This window comes from Phocoena sinus, chromosome 3, assembly GCF_008692025.1.
Source record: "Phocoena sinus isolate mPhoSin1 chromosome 3, mPhoSin1.pri, whole genome shotgun sequence".
Lineage (NCBI taxonomy): Eukaryota > Metazoa > Chordata > Mammalia > Artiodactyla > Phocoenidae > Phocoena > Phocoena sinus.
Genome location: NC_045765.1, coordinates 106,579,075 through 106,591,427, shown reverse-complemented (window position 1 = coordinate 106,591,427; position 12,353 = coordinate 106,579,075). Strand labels below are relative to the sequence as shown.

General features: G+C 39.3%; 1 protein-coding gene across 1 annotated transcript in view; it reads right to left on the bottom strand.

Annotated features, from left to right (window-relative positions):
• HAPLN1 (hyaluronan and proteoglycan link protein 1) overlaps positions 1-12,124 on the bottom strand; it is a 69,658-nt gene extending 57,534 nt beyond the window's left edge. The window contains exon 1 of the mRNA XM_032627149.1: positions 11,996-12,124. The gene's annotated coding sequence lies outside the window, so the exon portion shown is untranslated. The remainder of the gene's footprint in view (positions 1-11,995) is intronic.
• Positions 12,125-12,353: the final 229 nt, after the last annotated feature.

Here is a 12,353-nt window from a genome sequence, read left to right as displayed (position 1 = left end):
TTGCTTCCAGAATTTTCCTAGATAGCAATAGGACCGTACAGCATCTGAGAACAGATTGCAGGAACTGAGTCACCACTAAGATTTATCTCAGTGCAGCTCCTTTGGGGAACCAGCCACACTGCTGTCCCTCTAGGCTTGAAGACTTTGCTCTCAGAGAAAGTAGGCTGACTCGATAAGATCCACCCAGAAGACGACCAAGCCAACCGACTGATTTTTGGCATTTTCCTAAAGTGAAAAGAAAAGCAAAATTTCCAACTAGCTAATTTGGTTACTTGTTAGTCTATCTGAAGTCTTTTGTTTCTGGAAGTTTTTAACATTTTCTCTTTGTTTTTGTCAGCAGTTTTTCTATAATCATGCCTGGCTGTGAGGTTTTCATTTTTTTATTTTCTGGTTTTTATCCTGTTGGGTTTTGTAGTGCTCCTTGAATCCCTGACATGAACAGTCACAAGCTATTATTTCTAAGAGATTGTTTCTGCCCCACTTGTTGATTCTCCTGCCGGGACACCAGTGGCTATACCCCACATGCCTTTTACTTTTTTTCCCTTCCAGTATCTTTCATCCTTTTTCTATCAGGTTTCAGTCTGGTTATTTTTTCAGAAGTATTTCCCAGTTTACTAATCATCTCCTCAATGTATCTAAACTTTTCATAAGCTCATGTATTGAGTTCTTAATTTTGGTTATTACATTTTCTCAGTTCTAGAGTTTCCATTTGAATCATATTTTTGTAGTTTCCAGTTCTTTGCTAAATTTCTTAGGACGCAGTTTCTTAAAATAAACATAAAATCTGCATCTGATAACTCTAATATTTAGAGCTATTGATCTGTTTTTACTGTTTTAATTTTTCTGGTCATTTGATCCTGTCAGCTGGGATGCTGGGTCATTTTAGATGAGAGATGAGGCTGGAAAGGTAAGCTAGAGCTGGTCACTGAGAACCCTGCCAATCATATTAAAGAACTTGGACTTAATTTTCACAGCAATAGAAAGGCATTGAAGGGATTTTAGCAGGCAAGTCTTTTCCGTTTACACTTCAGGAAGTGTGAGAGAATGTGGGAGAATGCATTAGAAAGCAGTAAGACTTTCTAATCTAAGCAGTAAGACACAGGGACCAGTGGGTAAGGTTTACAGGAATCTGAGAAGAGAGGGTGGCAATTAGGGGTAAGGTTTATGCTAATGGAGATAAAAAGGGTGTATATATCTAAGAGGTATTTATGGGCTAGAGTCTACATGATGATTCCCATGTTTCTGGTTTTTGGAAACTGAGTGAAGAGAAGATGGTGCCATTTACTAAACTAGATAGAATTGGGGGAAGTTCAAATTCAGGAGAAAGAAAAGGAGTTGATTTGGGACCTGTGGAGTTTGAGATGTTAGGGTGACTTCCTAGTTGTGAGATGTTTGTGGTCCGGACACTCGGGAGAGAATTCTGGGCCAGATATAAAGCTCTGGGACTCATCTGCACACAGGTGAGAGTGGTGTAATGCAGAGGAGTAGATGGAAGAGTACAGGTAGGGTGAGGTGTCCTGGGTGGAAGCTGTTAAGAGTACAGAGCTGCCAAGGGGCAGGTGGGCTCTTGGAAGCCTGAAACAGACTGAGATGGAGTCAGCAAAGAAGTCTGTGGCAACTAGGGGAGTGGCTGTCACAGAAGCAAAGGGTAGAGATTGTTGTGAAGGGAATGTGGTCACCAGCATGAAATACCACTCAGCAAACATACTGTAAACAACTCATTGGTGTGACCCTGGTGAGGAGTGTTCTACTGGAGTGCAAGGAGAAAGCACGTTGCCAGTGGGCTGAGGAGAGGATGGGTGAAGGGGTGGAGAGTGAGCACGGGGTGCTTCTTGCCCTCAGAGTGAAGTCTGGCTGTGAGGGAAGGAGAAAGCTGAGTACATAGGATGTATGTGAGGTTAGGGAATGTCTGATAATTTTAAGACAAAAAGATTTGACCATGATCAAATGCCAAAAGGAGGAAATTACCAGAGTGGGACAGGGTGATGAATACAAGAGAGAAAAAGCATAATTAATAGCGAATATCTTTGAAAAGACTGGAGGATTCGGGATCTAGAACTCAGGGGACAATGTCTGCCTGAGATGCTTAGAGGCAAAGGAGAGAGATCCGTTTCTGTTGTTGTTTTTCCTAACAGAAGGGAAAAGAAGGTTGTGTTAGGGACTAGTTTTGGTGGCAGGACAAAGAGAAGGTTCTTTACAGATGGTTTCTCTTTTTAGCAGGATTAGGGAGGCTTGGATATCTGCTGCAGGAAGTTGGAGAAGCAAAAACTTTCAAGCAATATGGTAGAATGGCCACATAGCATTAAAGATCCAGCTGAAATCAGAGACCATGAAGTTGTGCACTGGGCCCATGCTGCACGGTGATGAGTTCTCCCAGCAGTTGCCAGCAGTTTGGAGCAGCTGTGGAGGAAAGGGACTGTTAGATGTACCCTGAAAAAGGATTTGGGCCTGCTGGGTGCCTCTGCAGACAACAGGACAAGGCTAATGAGAATGTTGACAAGTGTGATGGACAGTGGAGATGAAAGGGAGCAAGTAGGTAGAAGGAAGTCTGAGATGAAGGTTCCAGGTCTGTTTGATGAAACAGTAGTCTGTGACTCCACATTTTCTAGTTTGGGTGATTGGGATTATGATGATTTTTAACTTATATATAAGAAGACCGGTTTCCTTGAGACAGTCTTGGTTTATACCTGTTTTGCTGGAGTAATTAGTAAGGCACCCCATTTCATTTCACTTTCGAAAGTGTCCTGGTTTGGATAATAAATGAAATGTCTTGGTATCTATATAGAGATGACATGGACCAGGCTTGGTAGAAGGGAGATAAGGAGTTTAATTTTGGACATGTTGGGTTCAAGGAGCTTATAGGAAATTCAGGTTAAAAGGTTAAGTAGACCAAACATACAGGCAGATACAACCTATACTCACCCATAAAACATAAATTAATACAGTACTAAATGATTTATAATTTAGTGATTATCTCGAGGGATTTAATACATTAAACTCCTAGAAAATATTTACATTAAATACTTAAGGGCCCTTTCTTGGTATTAAAGTATGTGGTGTTTCTGAGTGAAATGGAAGATATTTATCATGTGAGGAATCATTGTAGTGTTGACCAAATTGTCAATCTGGTACAACACATTAACGGACTGAGTTAAATTGGGTCGTATCTCAAAACAGCACAAGGTGGCAGCACAAGTACAATAGGACATATAATTAAGCGAAAAGATCCTTTTCAGATATTCTGCAGTTAGAATAGTTAAGAGTTTATAGCCATTGTACATTGTATAATTTTTTCTAAATGTATTCTCCTTCATTTAAAAGCAATTAATTTGTTTTATCATTGCCAACTTGAAGATGTGAAAATTAAAAAGTTTTTTTTTGAAACGTACATTATTTTTAAATATTTAAAATAGACTAAAACACATCACTGATAGACACTCATGGCATTCTTAAGATAGCTATTAGTATCCAGGGTATATCGTACAGTAGTTATAAATGTTTTATAAATTTGCATCTTGATTGGTATATTGTAGTTAGATAATTTTATTTACAGTATCTTTTTTTTTTTTTTTTGCGGTACGTGGGCCTCTCACTGTTGCGGCCTCTTCCATTGTGGAGCACAGGCTCCGGACGCGCAGGCTCAGCGGCCATGGCTCACGGACCCAGCCGCTCCGCGGTATGTGGGATCCTCCCGGACCGGGGCACGAACCCGCGTCCCCTGCATCGGCAGGCGGACTCCCAACCAATGCGCCACCAGGGAAGCCCCTACAGTATCTTTTTAATGCATTTATCTCACTCGTGAACATTCACTCAGTAACTTCATTTGTTGGCCTTTACAAGGGGAGTGTTCAGAATCCCATGAAGAAATTCTTGTTTGCCATATTTTGGCTTTAGTAACACAAATGTGGGAGGTGGGTAGGGTTATCTGATTTAGCCAATGGAAAATACAGGATACTGGTTAAATTTGAACTTCAGATAAACAGCAAATAATCTCTTTAGTATAAGAATGTACCATGCAATATTTGGGACATACTTATACTGAAAATTACTCAATTCTTCAATATAGTTTACATGGTAACCCAAGTAGGCGGCAACAGGAGGGAGAAGAACTAGGGGGGAAAAAAAAAGCAAGTTGCAGAGAAATCCGGGATTCTAGACTCCAAATCTGACTGAAGATTTAGAGGTCTTCAGGACCAAGGAACCAGAAAAAGAATTATAAATGGACTTGAACTAGGCTACATTCTGTGGCGAACTCATTTATATGTTAAGCTAAACAACATGGGCTAAGATTAATCAAGTACTGTGGTGAATTACTATCTACACCACACATTGATTACTGATTTTCAAACAACAAAATGCAACAACATATATTTAAAGCTAGCTCAGTTTTGGATGCAATTGAATAACTAACAGCAATTCAGACATTTTGGGGGCTTACCCATGCTCAGGGTTATCATTATGAAAATCTGTCATTAGAGCCTGAAGGCTCGGAAATGCCATTTTAATTTCATTTAACTCAACAAACATGTCTGGCACCTTCTATGTGCAGAGGACTGACTAAGACTGTGAGATATAAGAATCAATAAAACATTGATGTTATTCATCTCGGTGGACATTTATTGTTGATAAAATGAAAGTTAAAATCATATATAAATAATGGCAAACTCATTCTTACCAATTTTTTCCTGGGTTTTAGTCCTTGGTCAACTGTTTCTCCCTTTGTTCTTCCTTGGAATGAACTCCTTTCTCTTACGTATGATTTGCAACTACCATTTTAATACTAAAGACTTCCAAATATCTATTCCAGCCATGACTTCTCCCCTGTACCTAAGTATGTACGTTTAACTAATATGAGTTCTTGGATGTCCCATGGGCACTTCCTATATTAGACTCACCGTTTTCTCCAGAAACTTTATTCTTCCTTTATTCCCAATCTTAGTCAATTGCACCCCTCTTCATGTTATCATCTGCCCTTGAAACATTCACACGATCCTCAAATTCTCTCCCCCATCCAGTGTATCCTTACTAGATCGTGCCTATACTGTTCCATGTCCTTTCTAAACTCATTTCCTTCCTCTAGTCTCAATTTCCTTAAATTTGGAGATTTATTAAAATTATCAATTAATTTTATTTACATTATTAATTTTATACCAATAATTATTTTTTAATCTGAGAAGAGTTTATGAATTTAATGACATTGAAAGCTAAGAAGAAGACTGATAAGGAAACAAAGGCAGAGTCAGGGCGTGGCCTGGGGTTGGGAGGTGTTCAGACATCTGAAATATAGTCACTTGGAAGAGAAGGCGGGGAGACCCCTCCAGCCTCAAGTTTGGCATGGTACTAGGCACTGATGGAAACAACAGGAAGCATTTATAGGACACTTACTGAATGTCAGGCACTCATATCCTCCAGCTAGGTGACTGATGCAGGTCAAAGATCACTATACTCTAAGCTGCAGGGAAGTAGGGGAAGGAAACCAAGTCTCTCAATCTGGGTCATTAGTCTTAGCAATTTAAAAAGTGACGAGCACATCTTTATACTACAGGAGCATCAGTGGTGGAATAATCAAAGGAGTATAATCAAAGAAAACGTAAATAAATCTGAAACAACTAATAACGTGATTATCTGTATGCCCTATGTCAAATATAAAATAGGAAAATATTTAAACAAACGACTCTGATCATTTGTTTAAAAAACGAAGGAAAATTTTCACTGTTTTTTTTTTTTTCCCTCCAGTTAGTTTTCCAGAATCTGTAGTTAGCATTGATGTTGAAATTTCTCTGAAACCAATTGGAAAGTACCTGAGCACACAGTTAAAAAAGATGCTGGCTTTGACCCATATTTTCAACATGATGGCTAATACCTGTGCTTGTCCTATGCATACTTCCTCCTTCAAAACCTTGATTTAGAGGAGTTCTGGACTGAATATGTGGATTCCCACTGCTCCGTCCATCTATTTGGGGTGACATAAGGGCTCAAACCATAGAACATAAGAAGCTATAGGTGTTCTACCTGTCCAGGGGCAGCCACCCAAGCATGGTAATAAAGAGCTGAGAGGACCCAAGCAAAGAGAACAGGAGGGTTCAAAGGGATGGGCTGGGATGCCCCTTGCGATGTGGGAGGGAGATTGTGTCCGGGCAAAGCACTGGGGGGAGGGTGGAAGGACAGGTTGATCAGGCCGTGGGTTAGCAGGACCCAAGGTCCTGCACATTTCTAGAAAGAGGCCTTGAGGGAATCTCTGTGGCCTCACATATGGAATGGGGATAACAGATTGAAGACCATGGAGGACTAAATCGGCTTAATTATACACTGTGGTGTGAGGGTGGGAAGGCCCCCAGATGCTTGAAATTCTTTTCACAGAAAACAAAACATTTACTTTACAGAGATAAAAGGCTTGAAATGTAAATGCATGAGTGGAACTCATTCACACTTGGGTGTAATCAGTCAGTCAAGAAATCAATAAACAGAGAAGTATCAGATTCTTGGGGTAGGGAGCGGAGGGCAGGAGTCTCAGTTTAAGAGGTGGGGCGGGGGTTGCTGGAGAGTTTGGCTAAGTGCCACGGAAAGAGACCCAGGATACTAGGAAGGCCAGCTTCACCTACTTGGCACATTTTACTAGTGATTCATGAGGTGCGTCCATCTGTCTTCTCCACTGGCTTGTGAACTCCTTGAGCCAGTGACTCTGTAACACCTAGCATGGAGGCTGGTGCAAATGGTAAGCACGAAATCATTCTGTGCTCAGGCTGAATTTTAGTTCCCAACTGGTGGACAGCAACTGTGTGCAAATGAATTTTTGCTTTTCCTCCCCAGCCAAATAGACAGATTATTGGAACCCTTGCCCTCCTGGGGTTTTGGAGTGTCAGAGCTGCCCTCTCAGGCCCATCTGTGCCCACACAACCAAGAAACAAAGCTCTTACTCACTCAGCTAGGAGACGGCAAACAAGGGAAAATGATTTTAAAGATGCATGCTCAAAATTCTCCTAATAGAAAAACTATGAGGCGAGAACATTTTGGTTGTTTCTGTCGCTTAAAATGTACCTCAGCATCTTGCAACATTTTCCATTCATTATCATCAAATGTGGGCTTTTTGATTTTTTTAGTATCAATTTTCATGGTATAAAGTGAAGGGTCCAGCACTCAGAGCTAGCACAGTGCCTGGCAAATAGCAAATGTTCAATAAATTTTTGTTGAATGAACAAATGAACGCGTGAATGATCGATTGAGGTGATCTCCAAATTCCAAATAAGAGAGTCAAAGTGAGGAAAATTCACACCATATAGGTGGAGACTAAGCTGAAACATTATCCATAAAACTTTGTGAAAAGTTGAGGAAAATGCAGATTTATCATAAAAATAATTGAATGTTATTAACTTAATTGGATTTTATTTAACACAGTAAATGGAATTGGAATATAGTAATCAGAATTTTGGAACCAATCAAGTAAATTGTGTTCTCTTTGGGTTAAGCAAGGTTGGCCAAAAGGGGACATTTCTGTTGCCCTTATAAGACTGAGGACCTATCACTGAATTTCCGTAATTTTTCTAGGTTATTTAGAAAACTTTGTGAGTTTGTTTGTTTTGTTTTGCAAATAGCCCCCTGGCTTTCTTGCAATACCCCCATCTCAGATATCACTCCCCCATCCCCTATTGAGCTATAAAACAATTAATAGAAGCTCAGAATAGTCCAGCAACATTTGCTATTTTAAACAAACCTGGTTTTGTCTGAACATAGCTAAGAACTCTTCAGCCCCAGCAAAGCCCCCTCCAGGTCTCCACCACTGGAAAAAGCCATTATGCAGAGCTCCTACAATACAGCCAAGAACCCAGTAGCATCAGACCATTTCAGAAAGCTTGGCTGGTTCTCTCTTGTAGAGTTTGTTCTTCTCTAGTATCAAGTCGCCTGAAACCGTTAAAACTTCTTGTAACAGTTTTCCAATTCATGACTAAATTTCTACTTTGAGGACCTCTGACATTTAGGCAATCTCTCACTAAAATGAATCTATGATTCACGCTAAATCACAAGGATGATCAGATGAAATCGTTAACAGAATGCTGTGTTTCTGGTGGATAATAACTCATTGGAAATAAGAATTAAGATAATATGCTTTATTTTACATGATTGTTGATGTTGATTCCAACCATTACCTCCGATCAAGTCAGGCTATAATTTTGTGGCATTAATGAAGAAAGACTTAATGAGCAGCTCTCCTTTCACAGAGTAGGTCTCGCTGTTGTACACAAAACCAAAGTCCCCTAAGCGGGAAGGTTGCATTCCACACGAGCAGGCCTAACTCGATTTGTGGATTACACCTTCAGAGCTCAGCAAGCAGCAAATTAATCATTTTTTTCCCCCAACTGAGGCATTTTTCCTTCCAATCTGAATTTCAGAACTTGTCGTGATTAAGACTGATGTGCTGAACGCTGTTGCCATTAAGTCATGTATCTTACAAAGAGCCAATTGGAGTAATAATTCATATATCTCCCAGAGAAAAGTTTTTCAAAAGTCTCTGTGCAATATTCCGATGGATTAATCTCCTATGATATCCTGATGATTTTAATTAATTAATTTATTTATTTTTGGCTGTGTTGGGTCTTCGTTGCTGTGCGGGCTTTCTCTAGTTGCCGCGAGCGGGGGCTACTCTTCGTTGTGGTGCGCGGGCTTCTCATTGTTGTGGCGCACAGGCTCTAGGCGCACAGGCTTCAGTAGTTGTGACACATGGGCTCAGTAGTTGTGGTTCGTGGGCTCAGTAGTTGTGGCTCTGGGGCTCTAGAGCACAGGCTCAGTAGTTGTGGTGCATGGGCTTAGTTGCTCCGCGGCATGTGGAATCTTCCAGGACCAGGGCTCAAGCCCGTATCCCCTGAATTGGCAGGTGGATTCTTAACTACTGCACCACCAGGGAAGCCCCTGATGCTTTTTTCCAACAGTGGCTTTCCTTGTAATTCTTCTTGCTTAAGATTTTTTTCTAGCATGTCGACTTAGAAGTAATGTTCCTGCTTCAAAACTACATATGAACAACAGGTATAGATGAAGTTGTTCTACATGCTAATCATTAGTGTCTGAGAGCAACATTCTGTAAAACATACCTCACGACCCCAAAGTAATTTTTACTCTTATCCTCTTGCATTTAGTGAAAAAAATCTAAAGAATATGTAATAATATGTGCTAGTATCAGTGTGCTAACCTTTAAAGCTAATCATTAGTTACCCACTTAAAATCAGTAACAGTAAACTTTATAGAAATTTATTTCCATTTGAGAAAGTGATTCAAGATTCAAACTCTCCCCATCCTTTTTTAAGCTAGGTCATGACATCTCTGCCAAAAACCAATCCTGTATTAGAAGCGAGTTACGGTTATTAAACTGTATCCTCATGGAGGCAGAAAGTTGATGGTAAATTACCCAGTAAAGAGTAAACTGATTTTAAATGCAGCTACCGGGAATTTAATCAACCGTTAAGTGGCGCCTTGATTTTTAAATTATACGAATGTCAGCTGCTGTATTTTCTACTCTGAGCACCTACCCCAACGTCTGGCCTGCAGTTAGTGTTCAATGACAACAAAATAGAAATCTCAGAATTTTTTACTAAGAGGCTGGTGAGAAAGCTTTCTTTGACTTGTCCACTAGGTGGCACATAGGGACCGTGCTTCACACGTGGAACCTTCACAGACCCTCCCATTCATAGTGTAAATAAAGAGCTGCATTATTAATTTATACCATCGCGTCCACTCTACACCTAATATTTGTTTAACCAGCTGTTCCCTCTAATCCTCCTTAAACACTATTGATTAAAATCCTAAGAATATTCAGGTTTCCATTCCAGTTTTTCCCCAACAATATATCGTTACCTTTAAATAACAGACTGAATACATTTAAATACCATAGGCTAAGAACTAGGGTTACTAATAAGGAATACAGGAGGTCGGAAAATTAACTAAAGGTAACAGAAGACTATAATGTAAAGGTTATTTTCAAATTTGCTCTGCATTTTGCTGGAATTTTAACTGGTGGAATACCATTATTTAAAAAATGTAACCTGGAAAATAAAACATGCATGGGGCAAAAGGAAATGAAAAGAAAACCATTTCTGAGAAAGGGAGTTATTTTCTGAATATGCCTCTTGTTCATCTTTACAAAGATGAAGTGCTGTGCTACCTTAAGATTCAAAGACTTCTTCAACTACTCAGAAAATATCGACATTCCACATCCAAGATGCTAAAAGGCAGGACTGTTTAGTAGACCATCTATTCATAAAGCATCTTTCTGAGTTCGCCGAATGTATTTATCCTGGATGTGTTACCAGCTCCCAAAGGAAGGAAAAGGAAGTGAAACCACTAGGGATATAATGAATCGATTCTTCTCTGTGAAAGTATCTTCAGTTCTTCTAAATTACAGTGTCAGTCATTCCTCTGAGAGACAGGGCCTAGCTGACAATAAATGGCTCACTTTATAAGAACATGAGGTTCCCCTCTTGCTTGTTTCTCACAGAAAGCGCAAGCCCACTGAGCACTCCTCGTTGGAATACTGGCCTCTAGGTTCATTCTCTTTGGAGACCAGTGGTCTGGAGGTTGTTGGGTTTCTCCTGATCATTAAGTTACATTTAAACAAAATTACTTCTTTCCCATTTTTAAGCTGTTTTCAGTTTTCTGAAGAGATTACCAAAACATGTAGTCATTCTCTTAGCTTAAAAATTAAATTATTAAGAACATATAGTCCCAACGTGTCTAAAGGCTAAAGCTTAAATGCTCAACCAGCGTTTGGCATACATTCTATTTTACTGAATGAAAGAAAAACTTCTTTATTCATAAAAATATATGGAACTGAAGTGAAAAACTGATGTAAGGATTAAGAAATATCACACTAAAAGTTATCCAAAGAGAACTACTATGATGTATTTTTGGTGGAACAATATTCCCATTTTATGAGTCCATTAAAATATCTAAGTCACTAAAGTGTATAAAACGACTGCAAATTTAGTACACTGAAATAATCAAATAGAAATGGTTACCAGAAACTACATTTGTAATGAATAAATATTACATTGCGTTCAGAAATTAATTCACAGGCTTTATTTCTCAAGAACCATTAACTTCCAAGAGGTATGTTTGATTTTATGACATCACGCTGGAACGTGTACAGGAACACTTTCCACCCTAAAAACTCCCAAATGTATTGGCTACTTTGTGTATTTTTCCAGGGGTAAATGAAAATAAAATAACTTATTTTCAAAATAATAAACCATCTTATTTGGAACACAACAGTCATAGTCAATGGAAGAGAACAACTTCATTTCAACCCAAAAGAGTTCAGATTTGCTTAAGATGGTAAATAAACAGTCTCAACACAAAAAATTCCTTTAAGCACCTTTTAAAAGTAATCTTACCAACCATGACTTAAAATAATCTTCTTTTCAGTGCATTAATATTATCTACCAACATCATTCTATATATGAAAAGCAGCATAATTCTATGATCTTAATATCACAGTTAAGTTGAGAAGAGCAGACCAAAACTGGTAACATCTCAAAGATTATCAATCTAACAGGTATTACCTATGATTACAGTAACTTTCTTTTTCACATAAACTTACATATTCTCTAAAAGAAAACTCATACATGTGGAATGGACCTTCCCATTCCTCAGCATTTTCTTCAGCCTATACTATCCTTTTTTTCAGGTGTTATAAAAATGTTTGTTGAAATACAGATGGAAACGCTGCCACTTGGAAACCATGCATCTACCAGATTTATAGTAGCACTAGCAAAAGCTGGGATACTGGACTTAATTCTTGCCCCAGTTGAGACTGAGCTTGTTTACTGCAGTACAGTATTTTATCTGACAATATGCATCTTAAAAACCGTTGAGATGTCATGTTAAACTCAAAAGAAAATTAAAGAAAAGTTATTTTAATGTATACATATATCATGATATGCATTGCTCTCTGAAATCTTAAAGGTATCAAGGTTTGACAGAAAGAGTAAAAAAATTATGGAAGTTTTACCTTGTCCTAAAATCCAGAAGTTCAGATGCTCTCAAGTCCTGCTGAAGTTGGAGCCTGGAGATCAAGTGAAGCTAGGGCTCTTTCCCCTCACCTTAAGTTTGTTTCTGGGTAAGTGTGTGTGCTTGTGTGAGTGTGTGTGTGTGCCTGCGCCGCGCAGAATGTCTCTTTGTGGCGCTGGATGGCAGAGGTCCTGGTCCTGGGAAGAAGGAGGCACTTTCTCACCAAGAGCAGAAGAAAAGCAAAGCAGCGTCACCAGGAAAGTTCTCCTCCCAGATCCCCTAATTACAGCCTAACGTGCACTTCATGCAAACTTCAGGGAGGAAAGGAGGGGCAGCTCAGTGCCCAGACCTTGTGAAAC